Below are 17094 nucleotides of genomic sequence, written 5' to 3' on the forward strand. Positions count from 1 at the left end.
ACAACATCTTGAGAAGATGGGTGTACGTTTCATGGCTGATTGGGTTTAGTACAAGTGGGAGATTGAAGGAATTGTGTCCTAAAACAATCATTTTGATGTAATTATTATTGTAATTATTATTAATCAAAAGGGCAAGTTTATTGTTCATTGCTTATATTTAATATTTGATTGAACAAGGTCCAAGGAATATGAGTTAAAGAGAAAGTAATCTAAAGAGTTAGATGTGTGAGACCTTACTCTTTCACACTCTTATCCTAAAAGGTTCCTAGTCATAGGATTATCACTTGGACATTGATAATCCGGAAAGACTAGCACATACTATGTATGCTCAATATGGAGGATGATATGTCTCTTGTCATTTGTGTAGAGACACTAATACAAGTATGTGGGTGCTCTTAATTTAAAGAGTACACTGAACGCGATCATTAGAGTTCTTGTATGGAGTCTTACTTACATGTCAAACTTGAACTCTAAATTGCAATAATACAAATTAGTCCTTTGACCTGAGACACCATAGTTGTCTTATGAGTGAATGGATTATCTCTTGATGATGCAATAATATTGTGTCCCTTAATGGATATAATAGATGCATTCATTGGTATAATCAATTCTGTCATGGAGACATGTGAGTGTACAACAAGGAATCTCTATCCTTAAGTAAATAAGGTGTATGTTCAAAGATGTGATTCAATGAGTCTTTGGCCAAAGCATTGAATGAGATTTAAAAAGGAGTTTTTAATCACATTCTAAGAACCACATAAGAATGAAAATCACATTAGGGGATTGACATATCAATTCCATACCCCGATGATGTGATTTAGAACATCGTGTTAGAGAAGGACCGTATTGTATTGTAATTCCAATTGAATAGGTTCTTTGTCATTCTACATTAACTAGGGTAGTCATGATATGTTGCAAGACGTCACTCATGACTTGTGAAGTCCCCGAGGATTAATAAACATTTATTATCCTAATAACAAGGGAGAATCAAAAATGGAGTTTTTGATTCGTAAACAAAATAAAATGGTTTCTATAAACTTCACTGCCTTGTTAATTAGAACCTAAGAGATCGCACACCATATAAGTGGATCCTTGAGATTGTATATGAAGAAGATTAAACAAGAGTTGGTTATGAGCAAATAATTAATTAGATTTATTATTTGAACATAATTAGGATTTTCGGGTAAAACCGAACCTATTGGGCCTAAACGATTGTCGGGTTTTTGGTGTGGACTTGGGCTTCACTAAATGAGATTTAAATGAAAGCCCAAGACACATTTTTAGTGCCCAATAACATGTATGGACCAGCCAATAACATGAAAGTCAATATTTTCTTTTAGTAATTGGAGTTATTTCCTATTATATAAAAGTGAAAGCATAGACATAATAATGGTGGTGTATCTCTACACCATTATTTTCAGATTAGAGAGAGAGAAAGAGAGTTCTCTCTTGGTCCATTTTTCAGAAATTAAAGGAAAGAAGAACACTTGCATAATTTCTTCTTTTCTTTCATCTTTCTTCATCTCTTGATTCACTTGGTGAAGATCCTTAGAGGCCATATATTTTTGTGGCTTTACTTGTTACATCAAGGAGGAGATTACAAGCACAAGAAGGAGTACAAGAAGGAGTTCTTAATTCAAGGTGCTTCAAGGTGGAGGAAACACACACAAGGAGAGATCAAGGAGAGGAACTTTGGTGGTTCACTTGGATCGGATTAAAATCACGCTCCAAGGGTGAGTAGAACATAAACTCCCTCTTTGTTCTTCCTTACTATGCATGCTTTGTTTATATACATATCACAATAAGCCAAGATCATGGATTAAAGGAATGGATTTTATGTTTAGTTAGTAGTTTAATTGTTAAACTTATTCCGCACTAATTAAAAAGTTTTAAAATCCATCCATTCCTTCAAGAGATCCAAAAACAGATGATCTGGCATGTCCAGATCCCCCACACTAATGGAGCTCCTCGTACTTTTCCACTCTTGACAGCCTGGGCGAAGATATAGGCTGGGAGGAGGTGGTAGGTACAAGTTTGCCTGAGATTAAGCCATAAGGCCTAATCCAGACTTGAGATTTCGCCATAAAGCCTAACATTTAGAGGCTAGGGTTGATTTTATCAGGAGGCGAAGACTTATGAAGAAGAAGGAAGAGAAGTAGAGATTGGAAGGACATAGTTTCTGAATTCAAAGCAAGAGTTGGAAGATCTGCATTTCCCTTATTCAAAGCACCCCTATTTATAGGGGAGCCTGAACCAACCCTGACCATATGATGGGCGGTTGGGGAGTCAAATCAGCGTCTTTAAGCCAGATTAATTACTTTACTCTCGGAAATGAAGGCAGAGTAATGGAGATTGGAGAAAACGAACGGTTCGGGGTTTTCGAGGAGGTAACTATTCATTTTTTAAAATTATCTTTTCACAACCGTGTTCAACGGTTAGTTAATGCGAAGTTAAAGCCCGTCATGATTACAAGACGAAGAAGCTCCCGACTTGGGCTAGCAATTGGATCAAGATATTGTACCTACATGTGCATTTGCAAGCATAATTAGCTATAATGAGCAACGCTCATTGTACCGCCAGAGGTACCAACTCCCACCAGAGGAGTGACCTACGGAAACACAGCCAGGTGGTCTACCGCCTGAGCCCCGGATCGCCCCCAGATCACCACTGACGCGTCGTCACGCGCCACGCCAAGATAGCATCAGAAGCTCCAGACGCTGGGAATTGAAGCATATCAGTCCCACATCGAAAACAAGAAGAAGATCAACCTTCTCCTCACCTATAAAAGGTTCTCTCCTCTCTCCTCATTAATTACGCATTTACTACTCATTTATTGTTATGCTGTCTATATACATTGACTGACTTAGGCATCGGAGAAGTGAAGACCACCCAACGCGGTCTCCTTCTGACGTCCCTGTCTCTCGTGTAACAGCTAGCGAAGATCATCAATTTCTAGGAGTAGCGGTCCGCCTGCCAGACCCGCGTTAAACGAAGGTTCGGCTACCGCCGAACTTTGAGCATTAACATTGGCGCCGTCTGTGGGAATCCCTTGAACAAAACGTCATCCCACCACAATTACCATGACTAACGGTAGTGGGGGAAACGCTGAAGAGCAGACGGACCAGTCCGCCACTCCCCAACCCACCAACCCAGCGGTAGGCATTAACCGCGCACTATTCAGCACCCCGGCCGACCCGGGCGGTGAGGTAAATTCAGGTAGCAGCCGCCCACCAGGCCAAGATCTCGCCGCTCTGTACGAGCTGGCACTGGCGGATCTTCACAAGGCAAACAGAGAGCGTGAAGAGGAACGCAGAGAGAAGGCCGAGGCCCAAAAACAAGTGGCTACGCTGATGTCACGTTTTGATGAACTAAAGAGGACGCTGGGTGCAAACGCCAACCCAGCGCAAATCGAGCAATCACAAAGCACCAGACGTAGCCGGCCCAACACCGGTACGTTGGTACCAGGACCGACTATACAGATGCAGGTACCGCTGAACTATTTGGAATGGGACCACCGCCCGCCCCCCAACTAATGTTGGAGCAGGAGGCGGAATCGCTGCCACGCACCAACCGCTTGGAAGCTAGGGCAAGAACTGAGGGCAATCCGCTTGCCCCAAGGCGCAGGCATGTTCAGCGGAGTATCCAGGCAGGTCCCGCCGGCAACGCAACAGCCCAAATACTGGAAAGGATGCAACAATTGGAACAGAGATTAATCTGGGCGGAGTCGGGTGCCCCAGCGCCAACCTCAAATCCGCTTTTCGCGTCCAGGCCAGGACCGTTCACCGCCAGGATCTTGAAGGCTGTCAGACCGGCACACTCAAAGACTCTAAAAATGTCACAATACAGCGGTGTGTCTGATCCCTTCGTCCATATGGACACCTTCAAGAAGGTCACCAACAACAAAGGATTCGATGATGCCACCCTGTGCCACTTATTTAGCGAAACGCTAGACAGCGAGGCAATGAACTGGTTCTTTTAATGCCCGCCGGGATCCATTGACTCATTCCAGGCATTATCACACGCTTTCCTTTCTCGGTTCATCCTACTGTCCGCCGGACACCACAATACAAGTCAGCTGTTCCACGTCAAGCAGGGTACGGAAGAAACGTTAAAGGCGTTCGTCACAAGGTGGCGGGCGGCAGCATCTCAATGCCGCGATCTTGATAAAACAATGGCTTCGGCGGCTGTCAAGCAGGGACTCCTCAAGGGGCCATTCCTCTATCACCTCAACTACAATCATCCAAATGCGGTATACGAACACCTCATGAGTGAAGCGGTCATTCATGCCCAAGCAGAATTTATCACATATGGAGAAACCCCACCGCCACCAGCAACACCAACAAAGCTAACACAACCCTCCTTCAGTCATCAAGAGACCGCTAGCAAAACCCCCGCTGCACCGTGGACTTACAAGAAGAGGGAGTGGCAACAGGGCCACTACCAGAACAAGCGCAGAAGGGCCAACACTACAAGGGCAACCGCCCATCCCATGGGGATAATCGCAACAAACAAACGGAGTCCTCTCAGCGGTATGCAGTGTTTACAGTCCTCACAGCCTCGTATGAGGAAATATACAACCAGTGTAAGGATCAGATCCCACCGCCACCCCCACCAGGATACCCAAAAACGGGAAAACCAAGAAACACCGGCAGGTGGTGCAAATACCACAAGGACAGCGGTCACAATACCAACAACTGCAATGCTCTCAAAACTGCCATCGAGACTTTGTACCGTGACGGCAAGATGGAGCAATTCAAGGTGCGCCAACCGCCACCTGTGATCGCCAACATTGAGCCCTTGGGCCGCATCAACACCATTGACGGCGGTGCTCCAATCACCAACATGTCTCACAGGGCAAAAAAGCGTTATGCACGCGCTAATCACCCAAAAGAAGTCTGCAACATCCGCTACGAGAGATCCGCCAAACTCCCAAAGTCTGGTTGGGAGCCCATTACATTCTCAGAGGAGGAGGAACGCAGAGTGCATCTATCCCATGACGACCCATTCTTGATCGATGCCATTCTCGATGAATGGTCAGTGGGAAGAATCCTGGTGGATAGCGGATCCGCTGTCAACGTCATATTCAGCGGTTGTTACAACAACCTTAAGCGGAACAAAGAACTACTCCAAGATCATGAGCCACTGCTTAGCTTCTCCGGTGACATCACGCAACCGCTGGGTTCTGACTACATGCGGCTAGCTATCGGCGCTAGTCCATATATGGCGGAGGTACATACAGAGTTCATAATCGTCGATTGTGTCAGCTCGTATAACACCATCATTGGCCGGCCGGCACTCAACAAGCTCAAGTGCATCATCGCCGGATACATGCTTCTCATGAAGTTCCCTACACCCAACAGCACGGGCTGTGTCAAGGGAAGTCAGCAGTTGGCACGAGAATGTTATTCAACTACTATAGCATGGTCAACCCGCCGCCATGAGATCCTAACAGTAGGAAGCCATGCACCGCCACCAAATATCTTCGAGGATCCCAGGGATGACGAGAAGAAGTATGTAAAGAAGGAGCCAGTCAATACAGAAACGTCGTTGAAAGTTGTCAGCATCTCTGACGAGCACCCTAAGCGAACTGTCCTCATGGGCGCTCAGTTAGACCCAGAGGTGGTGACGGAACTCACTCAGCATGGTCATATGCATACATGCCAGGTATCTCCCCTGAAATCATCACGCACAAGCTGAGCATCAAACCATCCTTCTATCCTATCAAGCAGAAGAGGAGGGCCTTTGACGAAGAAAAATACTGTGCAATAGGAGAAGAGGTTACCAAGCTCCAGGGCATTGGGTTCATCCGCCAAGTCATCTATCCCCAGTGGATTTCCAACCTGGTTATGGTCAAAAAGCCCAGCGGCAAGTGGCGGATGTGTGTCGACTTCAAAAATCTTAACAAGGCATGCCCAAAGGATAGTTTCCCACTACCCCGCATAGATCAACTGGTAGATGCAACCGCCAGACAAGAGCTCCTCAGCATGATGGATGCTTTCTCCGGCTATAATCAGATCAAGATGCATCCCGGCGACCAGGAGTGCACCACCTTCACCACCGACAAGGGCCTATATTGCTACAATGTTATGCTTTTCGGCCTCAAGAACGCTGGCGCAACTTATTAACGACTGATGAATGCCATGTTCGTTGAACATCTGGGCAAGATAATCGAGGTCTACGTGGACGACATGTTGGTCAAGAGTATAAAAGCCAACGGGCATGTGGCAAACCTCAGAATCATAGTAACCATCCTCTTGGCTTATGGTATGCGCCTAAACCCAGAAAAATGCTTCTTTGGCGTCACCGCCAGCAAGTTTCTGGGCTATATCGTCAGTGAACGAGGCATCGAGGCTAACCCGGACAAGGTACAAGCCATCCTCGACATGAAGGACCCTGAATGGAAAGTACACGTCCAGAGCCTCCAGGGCAAGTTAACCGCCCTTTCTCGATTCATCTCCAGACTCACTGATAAGTGTACCCCATTTTTCAAACTCCTCAAAACGACTCACAAGAAAGTCATCAACTGGAACCCAGAGTGTCAGGCGGCATTCCAAGGCTTGAAGGAGTACCTAGCGGCAGTCCCACTCCTCTCTATCCCCGTGCAAGGAGAAACACTGTACATATACCTGGCGGTATCAGTGTCAGCGGTAAGCTGCGCTATTGTCCGGCGCGAGGGCCAAGAGGAACTCCCAGTATTCTATGCCGGCAGAGGCATGAACGGAGCGGAAACAAGATATCCTCCCTTAGAGCAACTCGCTCTCGCACTCATCGTGGCCGCCAGACGCCTCCACCAGTACTTTCAAGCCCACACAATCCATGTGTTAACCAATCAACCGCTGAGTCAGGTGATGCAGAACCCTGAACATTCGGGGCGCCTCAGCAAGTGGGCTATTGAGCTCAGTGAGTTCGACATTGATTACAAACCAAGAACTGCCATGAAGGGCCAGGCGGTGGCGGACTTTATTGCTGAACTCACCGAGCGTCAGCTCGAACCCAGCAACGAAGTAGAGGCCGGAACGGAAATGGTAACCGCTGAAGAGCCAGATCCCCAGCGGTCAGACTGGAACCTGCATGTGGACGGCTCCGCTAGTGCCAAGGCCAGTGGCGCCGGAGTCATCCTAACAGGACCGGGGGGGGGGGGGGGCTGAGCGTGGAATACGCACTGAAATTCAACTTCAAAGCTTCAAACAACATGGCGAAATATGAAGCACTCATCGCCGGCCTACTCCTCGCCATCGACTCTTGAGCTGACAGTGTCAACATCTTCAGTGACTCTCAGTTAGTTGTTAACCAGGTCAACGACAGCTTTCAGGCCAAGGACCAACAGTTAGCGGCATACTTGGGGTACGTCAAGACTCAAAAAATTCAAATTTCACACCATCACACAAATCCCCAGGGAAAAGAACGCCAAAGCTGATTCACTAGCGAGACTGGCAACCGCCCAGCCACATCAAAGTCCGGCGGAAACAACAGTGGAGTGTCTAGACAGGCCAAGTATCACAAAAACCCTGGCGGAAATCTTCAGCATTGAGGTCAATCCCAGCTGGATGGACGAGATCATTGAGTACAAGCGCAACGGAACAGTGCCAGAGGACAAAATCAAGGCGCGACAGCTCAAGCGGAGAGCAACCCGCTACAACATCCAGAACGGCAAACTTTACCACCAGGGATTCACCCACCCCAACCTCCGCTGTCTAACCCTAGAGGAGGGAAAGGTCGTGCTAACAATGATACACGGTGGAGAATGTGGAAACCACTCGGGCGCCAGATCCTTGGCCAATCGCACAGTGCGACAAGGCTACTTTTGGCCTACACTCGGTGATGACGCCCGGCGGGTATCGAGATCTTGCCACAAATGCCAAAAATATGCTGATCTCCCACATGCATTGGTGGAACCACTGTCGGTCATCATCGGTCCATGGATTATCTCAACGTGGGGCCTGGATTTGATGGGAAAATTCCAAACCGCCAAGGGCCAGTTCAAATACATCATTGTTGCTATCGACTACAACAACAAGTGGATAGAGGCAGAGCCACTAACGGCAATAACTACCGCCAAAGTAATTCACTTCCTCTGGAAGAACATCTACAGCCGCTACGGTGTCCCGCATACAATCATCACAGACAACGGCACACAGTTCAATAACAAGGAAATCATCTCTTTCACCGCTAACCTTGGCACCAAGATGAGTTTTGCGTCTGTCGCTCACCCCCAAACCAACGGCCAGGTCGAAGCAGCAAACAAGATAATCAAGAAGCTGCTAAAAAAGAAACTCGACAAAGCCAAGGGCTTGTGGGCGGAGAGGCTTCCGGAAGTTCTATGGGCCATCAGGACGACCCCAACTTCCGCCACTGGCGAAACTCCTTTTTGTATGATGTTCGGAACCGAGGTCGTCCTGCCTATCGAGGTAACTCAACCTACTGCTAGGGTCGAAGGCTACTGCCCAGAGACCAATACCGACGGCGTCAACCTGGACAGGGACCTCCTAGAGGAAAAGCGACACAAGGCCCATTTGCACAACCTGCAAAACAAGCAGCGGGTATCGTGTTTCTACAACGCCAGGGTGAAAGCCCTGAACCTCCAATTGGGAGACTGGGTAATGAAGGAAGTCATTCCACCGCCAACAAAACTCCGCCCAACCTGGGAAGGTCCGTACAAAATTGTAGAAGTCGTTAGCCCAGGCACATTCTACTTAATGGACAAGGATGGCGTCACAACGACCCACCCTTGGAATACCGAACACCTTCAGTATTACTACAAATAGTCATGCCACTACCCAAGAGCATCTTGACTTAGCTAAATTTTTGTTCAATATTTAGCTAAGAGAAGCTACCCAATGGGTACTACCCCGCTTTTGTAAACGCTGATCAGTCAGCTATCAATGAAACGAGGAATTATTCAAACCATTGTTACCAAGTCTAGCACTGAGGGCAACTGGCAACGCCAACAATAGTCAGCGGACCATGTCCACTACATTGTGCACTTGGACCAATCTTAATTCCTTTAATGTTTCATTGATTGGCAAAAGAAAACTCTCAAGTCAAAACTCTAGCGGTACAGGCATATCATGACAAACACCAAATTTCAAAATTTCAATTCATATATATAGGAATGGGACTCCCCACCCAAAAGAGTTCATTACATCAAAAAATATTACGCCTCAACGACTACAAAAAAAAGGGGAAGGAGTTCAGCATCTATCAAGGGTTGGCATGGCTGCCATCGGCGTCTTCACCTTCGGCATGCGGCGGCAGATGTAGGCGGCTTGTTTGGTCAGACCCTCGAGCGGTGGGGCTGGGCGTCTCTATTGTGCCATCCGCCCGGGTGTGGGCCGCCATGAAACCTGCACGGGACACCTCCGACTGGGTAGGCGGAGGAGTCCGTTGGGGATCATCCGCCGGCGGTGCGCCACTTTCTCCACTTCCCGAGCGAGCGCCTTCGGCTTGGGTGGGCATCGTACTCTTCGCCGGTGGGGCATTCTGAGCTGGCGGCACGGTGGGCTGAGACGCCTTCACCCAGTCGATAGCGCCTTTCTGCTTCAACATTTCCACATTGGCGACGGTACTGGCCTTCGCCGCCTCGGTCAGCGCCTTCTTATAGTCCGCTGACTGCTTGAATGCCTCCACAGCGGCGGCCGCAGCACGGCTCCCTTCAGCTCCCAGGTGGGCGATCTCACCCTCCAGCCTCTTCACCTCGGCTAGTCTGGCGGTGGACTCCCGTTGCAGGATCTCAATCTTCTTGTTCTTGGCTACCACCCGATCCTGCAGTAGGGATATGTCTTGCTTCAGCTTGCAGACATGGTTATTCCGCTCCACATCCCGCTCGACGGCGACTGCTAGCTTGCCGCTGGCATCAGAAGCATCACAATCCGCCTTGGTCAGGCGCCGTTCCGCGTCCGTCAGCCTGTCCTTGGCCTCCCCCAGCTCCCTCTGAAGACCCTTGATCTCCTCCCTGAGCTCCCGCTCAACCCTTGGCTGCTTAGACGCCGCCACGAACACTTCATGCAGTCCAACTGACAGATGACCGAAGGCCGAGCTGAATGGTGACTGGTCAATGGCAGTTGGGCGCGCAATCCCCACTAGTCCTCCAAACCCGAGCCGCTCGCAGAGGTGGTAAAGAAATTCCCGCTCATCGTCGGTCATGAACTCTGCGTATGCGGCGAACGAGTCCAGATCGCTCGCTGCCACCTCCCTCTCAACAACCACGGGCGCCTTGGGCGGACCCTGTCGAGCCCTCTTCTGCTGGCGGGCCCCGATGGTCTCCACATCGGCCCCCTCTTCCTCGTCAGCGGAGTCATTTTGGCGGCGTCTCCGCTGAAGCACCCTTGTGTTTTCAACAGTAGTCCTTGAGCCCTTCGGCGGCGGTTCCAACCCCGCAGTGGCGACAGTCCCCGCCGGCTGCACCACCTTCTCCTTATGTCCGCCCCGCCGAACAGCAGGCACTCTTTCTTTCTGTGGTGCGGTCGCAGTAGGACCCGTGCTCCCGCCGACAGCCCCACCGCCCACACCGGCCCCCGCCTGAACGATAGGCGAACCGTCGCTGCCAAGGTGGGAGTGGTGTGGTATAGGTAGCACCACGGGGACTTCGGACTGGCTTAGCGCCAGTGTGTCCGGGTTAACAACGGTCTGCTGGGTCGCCAGCCCGGAGGCATACATACTCTCCAGGAAGTTGTCGATTTCAGCGCGGTCCATAGCCTTGTCAAAAGCGTCACGACTCGCTTTGTTACCGGGCGGAGATTCTTAAAAAAAAAAAAACGAACCAATCAGCCTCAGTTAAACTGATCAAAGATACGGTGTGGCGGAGATTGCTTACCAAATGCACGAGTTAGTTGTTGATCGACCAACAACTCCCAACCAGTGAGAAGACGAAAGTCCAGCAGGTTGGCATTCCGCCAGCAGCCTCTAATACGTGCCACGCGACACTCTTCTTCACGAGTCAGGTTATTGCGCAACCCCGCTACACAAAAAAGAGTAATCGTTAATACAGAGTACAAGGCTGTGTATAAAAAACCGCCAACCATGTTCAGCGGAGACCGAAAAACAACCTTGGATGGGCTGAAACTCTGACTTAATCCTAAATGTCGGCCCCCCCTCGTTGGACCCCGCTTGGTATTCCCACCCCGCCGCGGCAACACAGAAGGTACCCCGCCAGTAAGACATGGAATCCCTCAGGTTCTCGATCAGCTTGGGCGCCCCCTGGTGGCGACTCAAGTTCACCTGCCCTCTGCAACCTTGGTGCTTCACGTACACCAGCTCGTAGAAGTGCAGCACCTCGGCAACAGTTGGCCCCTCACAACCGGACAACCGCCATAGTGAGTTCACCGCCATCAGCAACCGCCACATGTTGGGGCAAATCTGCCCAAAAGCGAGGCCAAACTCGCACACCAGGATTTGGAGATTTGGTAGCAGCGGGAACGTCACTCCTTGGTAGAAGATCGCTTCGTGCACGGCGGCAAATCTCGCTGGCAGAATTGAGGCTTTCTCGTCCACTGTCGGCGGACGCAGCTTAACCACGCCTGGCAACCGATACATCCGCTTCAATCGGTTGACGGCGGCAACGGTCATCCGCCCTCCCGCCTCGTCAACGGGGGTGCCATCGGGAAGAACCCACGCTGACTCGGTATCCTCCCCCGCCACTTCTTCCCCGTCAGCGGAGCCACTAGCAGCGCTGTTACTCGCCAACCGCTCCTCGCGCCTATTTTGAGCAGCGGCAGCCTCCCCCGCCCTAGAACTCTGGACGCGAAGTACGACCCATGGCTATGACCCAGGGTATGGTTTGTAGCGGCTCGATCTCTAGCGGTTCTGGCAGTGAGGTTCCTGCACGGGCAGACGGACGCAAGGAGTCAATAAAAATTCTATCCGCCACGCTGAACGACACGTCAGACCCGGAGTCTTCACTGCTCGAAATCTCTACGACGTCAGCCATCCCAAACCCTAAAACCCAAATAGTTAGCTCAAACAAGATCTAGCCTATTCCTATATCAGTTGCATCCAAGAACATCAAGAACAGTTACCCAGAAAATACCAAAACAAGAACAAACGCACTCAACCCAGATTCAACCATATAGCAAATCCCTAAACACCAACTCTCTGCCAAACACCATAACCCACCTCCAAATCTCACTCTACACCCTCAGAGCGCACCAGAGAAGAGCAGATCACACCCCAAAAACATAAACAACAAAACCCAGAAACCAACGCTAGAAGACAGACCCAATAAAACAGGAGGGGGATTCGAGATACCAACCTCAAAGGTGAACACTGCTGTGATCGTCAACACTCGTCTTCGATACAGGAAATCTTCGCTTTTTGCAGGAATAATAACTCCACGAAATCCCAGCAGGCTCCTTCTCGAATCTCAGACGAACAGAGCGTGAAGACGACGAAGTAAAGTTTAAAGCTTTAGCAAAGTGTCAAATCTCGCTAGGTTCCCCCCCCCTTTTATGTCAACGTCAAACAATTCTAGGCCGTCCACTCAAAAACGACATCACGCACCAGCCGTACACGTGTCGCACGTCCGCACTAACTCTCCGCCAGCGGAACTTCTCCCTTGGCACCTCCTAAGTGACGAAGTCTCCGCTAGCGGAAGAAACGCTTCAAACCGCTGAGCAACTCCCCAACCAAGATTGCCCTCCTTGACTGGGGACTTGGGGGACTTGTACCTACATGTGCATTTGCAAGCATAATTAGCTATAATGAGCAACGCTCATTGTACCGCCAGAGGTACCAACTCCCACTAGAGGAGTGACCTACGGAAACACAGCCAGGCGGGCTACCGCCTGAGCCCCGAATCGCCCCCAGATCACCACTGACGCGCCGTCACGCGCCACGGCAAGATAGCATCAGAAGCTCCAGACGCTGGGAATTGAAGCATATCAGTCCCACATCGAAAACAAGAAGAAGATCAACGTTCTCCTCACCTATAAAAGGTTCTCTCCTCTCTCCTCATTAATTACGCATTTACTGCTCATTTATTGTTATGCTGTCTATATACATTGACTGACTTAGGAATCGGAGAAGTGAAGACCGCCCAACGAGGTCTCCCTCTGACGTCCCTGTCTCTCGTGTAACAGCTAGCGAAGATCATCAAGTTCTCGGAGTAGCGGTCCGCCTGCCGGACCAGCGTTAAACGAAGGTTCGGCTACCGCCGAACTTTGAGCATTAACAGATACAAAGTCGGTCTGGAAAATACATTTGGTTCTACTGCCAAGGCCCATTTGGACTGAAGAAACCATTCTTAGCATTTCTACTCTCACGAAGCTCATTTATGAAGGCCTGTTCTTGGAGCCCATCATTGTTTTTTGTTCGTTACGACTAGCAACACTAAGGGGGGAATAAGGTCCTAAACGGCAGCTATGAAAATTTTTGGTAGTTGTGGAAGTTGTACCTAATGCTTCGCGGGAATTCAGAGGTAAATGCTCCATCACGGCAAGATAAGCAAGTCAACATGGGGGCACCGCGTTGATTTCGCGGTAAAAACTCTTTTCGCGCTGGGAGAGAATAAAAAATTATTCTTTGCATAAAATGATTATGGGGCCTATGCCAGAGGCTCCACGAGGATTCGAATACGTACATGCAAGAATAAACAGTAGAAGAATACTTTGAATACACTCATAAAGTGGCTTTGTGGCCAAAAGCAATACATTTCGAACCATGGGAGCCGTATAAAAGCCAAAAGTGGCTAAAGTACAAAACTCTTTCACGGGATATCCTCTAAGATTTTCCGAATCTTCCTTCATCAACAGACGAACACACAGCACTGAGCACTTCTTCTTTGATTGGAAGCAGCTAAGGAACCCAACATCGGCTTGAGCCGCGCCATATTAGGCTTGAGACTCTGCACCTTCTTCAACTTGGGCAGCCACCATTTTCTGCGCCAGAAATATGGAAATAGTCATCCTGCGGTTTGAACCCATTCTTTCCTTGAGTCCACCCTCTCCCTCCAAGATTCTGTCAGTGTTCTGAAGAAAAACAGGAGAGGGCGGAGGCCACCAAAGCCCCTTCCATCTGAAGAGACACATATGGCGCCAGATCCAAAAGAAAGGGAACAAATGGAAAAAGAAGGACGAAGCACAAAACGGCTTTCCTTCCTTCCCAATTCGGCTCAGAGTGTGGGATTCTAACAAAGATGATTCCCGTGACCGGAGAACCCACACTCAGAACCCCCCTCGGTTTCCAAACCATTCCAAAGCTTGGTACATTCCATCCAGACTTTCAGATGGGAGAAACGAGGAGTTGCCTGAGATTAAGCCATAAAGCCTAACCCAGGCATGAGATTGCGCCATAAAGCCTAAGATTTAGAGGCTAGGGTTGGTTGTATGAGGAGAAGATTTGTGAAGCAAGAGGAAAAGGAGTAAAGATTGGAAGGCCATTTTTGAAATATTGAGAGAGAAGGTTTGGTAGAGAACGTCCTTTCCAGAATGCGCACATTTATAGGAACAAGACATGAAAGCTTCCACCCTTAAAAGGCGATTGAGGGGTCAAACTAGTGTTGGCAAATCAATTGATCACCCCAAATCTCGGAAAAGAAGGAATTAATGACGCGTGGGAGAACCGAGCAGTTTTTGAGGTAACTATTCATTTTTCAAAATTATCTTTTCACAACCGTTTTCAACGGTCAGTTAATACGGAGTTAAGGTTCATTAAGTTAAAAAGACCAAGAGTCATGAGTTGGGCCAGTAAGTGGATCCAAAAATAGATAATGACTTTAAACTTCTAAGTATGGTTTACATCAAGAAGAGAAACAAACCTATACATCTTGTTACTACTTTGGGCCTGAGATAACTGCTAGCCTACTTTACTCCGGGGGCCCAAAAAGAAAAAGCCTACTCTGTAAAAGCCTACAGCGGCTGACCCGCGTAGTCCAGCTTCACATAAAGCACTTCAACCTGGAGACGGGCAGCAAGGACTCCGTTTTCAATCAGTGAAGCCCGCTACTCAGCTTGGGCTAAGCGCTGACTCAATTCTTCCGAAGCGGCCAAAGGACCATCTAGTTGAGCTTCCTCCGCGGCGAGTTCGTTGTCTACTTGGGCCAATTGGGCTTGGAGGTGTCAGATTTGGTTTTCTAAGTCCAACTTCTTAAGTTTTTTCTCTTCCACGCGAGCAACCCGATCAACCAAAGTGCCGCGAAACGTCGCCATTTGATTAGCGAGGTTATTCCTAGCCACGAGAGCAACATGTGCTTGAGTCTCCGCGGCAGTTTGACGCTCGCGGGCTGCTTCAAGATCGTTCAGCAACCTCTCTATAGTGTCAAGCCGAGTCGGTCTAACCGCGCGCTCTCTGTGAAGATATGCGATGGCTACCCGGACTCGCGGGAGTTCCTCAGACCCCAACCGCCGCCTTCCCAAAAGATTACGAAGCTCCACCCTAGCCACATCAGTAGCAGTAGGAGGAGTCTCTTCAAGAATACGAGTAAGTCTCTCGAACCTAGTAGGAGGAGGAGCAGGATCGCGAATCACCAGCGCCAGAGGATTGTTGGGCTCTTCTTCTCTATCACCTTCGGCATCAGTCTCCTCAACGTCCTCCTGAGCGAGATCCGCCATCTCAACCACTGGGGAATCTGGAAATTCGACGCGTGGCTCACTAGTGTTGGGTTGTGTATATGCTGCCTCAAGGTCTGCTTCGTTTACTGGGGTGATCAAAATGCCACGCCCACTGTTTGCTTCATCCCCAAGATCTGGAAAGCTCATCCCTCCAGCAAGATCGCCGGAATCAAGGACTACTTCCTCGGTATGAACAGACTCCTGATCAAGAACGTTTTTCTTTTTCAAGAAACTAAAAGGCTGACAGGGATTAAAGGGAGTACAAGACATTAACTAACCTCTCGGGCTGCCGTCCCAGTATCCGGAATAGGGACACATGGAGGAAGAGGCCTCTCTGCAACGTTCTCTTGGACCCCCATCACTTCTAGGATCCCGGACGACATCAGAGCGTCATAATCATCAGAAACCTCGGATGGGCTTTCCGCACTTTCCTGTTCCGAGGAGTCGTCGGAGATAGGAACGGGGACGGTTTGACCCTGCATTGGCTCTACGGGACCGGGAGAAGGAAGAGGCGCCGCGGGACTCGCTGGTGCCTGAACTGGCAAGGGATCCACCTCCGCTGCAACAGATGAAGTGCCAATCTCACTTGGACGAGAGGTACCACTGGTCTTCCGGTGCACCTGTTAAAAGACATAATAAGGCTCTGACCCAATCTCCAAGATCTTAAAATAAAAGCCAGATGTGGCCTGAGCTTACCAGTCGCCTCTTCAAAGGCTCATCATCATCAGAGCTCCCATCAACAAATTCGGTGCAGTCTCGTTTTCGAGTACGGACAGCAGCAGTCTGTGCGAAAATAATCAACTCAGACCAAAGAAGAACATCGAACGGGCAGTTTCTAATTTACTCGTAAACAAAATACCTCAGCGGAATCTTCGTCCTCAGACCCTTCTGCTATCGCTTTTTGCTTGTCGGCCCAAACAGAGGCTGCGGCTGAAGAACCAGTTTGATCATAGCCAAGTGGATGCGGAACATTCCCACTCCGGCTGGATAGCTGGAAAGCATGCTAACACTACTAGAATTATGGCCCCAGACATCGGCCAAAAACCGATGAGAAACAAAAACCCGACCGATGTCTTTGTGGGTGATGAGAAAGATCCGGAAAATGCAGACATCGGTTTTTAGCCGATGTCTAGTGTTCGTGTAGACATCGGTTCCTAATTATAAATCGATGTAAATAGGTTTAAATGATAACAAACTTACATGTTTTACTATTGTTAAACCCACATTTTATTGTATTTAATGCTTAAAGAAATATAGATTACACAACACAAGTTTGCGTTTTAACATCGTTATTGATTTAAGAACCGATGACTGATACTGTTACAGACATCGGTTCCCATTTTGGAACTGATGTCTGGTACTCAGTAACATATCGTTTTCGACAAAAAATCGATGTCTGTATATTTTAGTAACATCGATTTCCATTTTGGAACTGATGTCTGGTACTCAGTAACATATCGTTTTCGACAAAAAATCGATGTCTGTATATTTCAGTAACATCGATTTCCATTTTGGAACTGATGTCTGGTACTCAGTAACATATCGTTTTCGA

The sequence above is a fragment of the Rosa rugosa genome, chromosome 4 (genome assembly GCF_958449725.1).
Source record: "Rosa rugosa chromosome 4, drRosRugo1.1, whole genome shotgun sequence".
In the NCBI taxonomy this organism is placed as follows: domain Eukaryota; kingdom Viridiplantae; phylum Streptophyta; class Magnoliopsida; order Rosales; family Rosaceae; genus Rosa; species Rosa rugosa.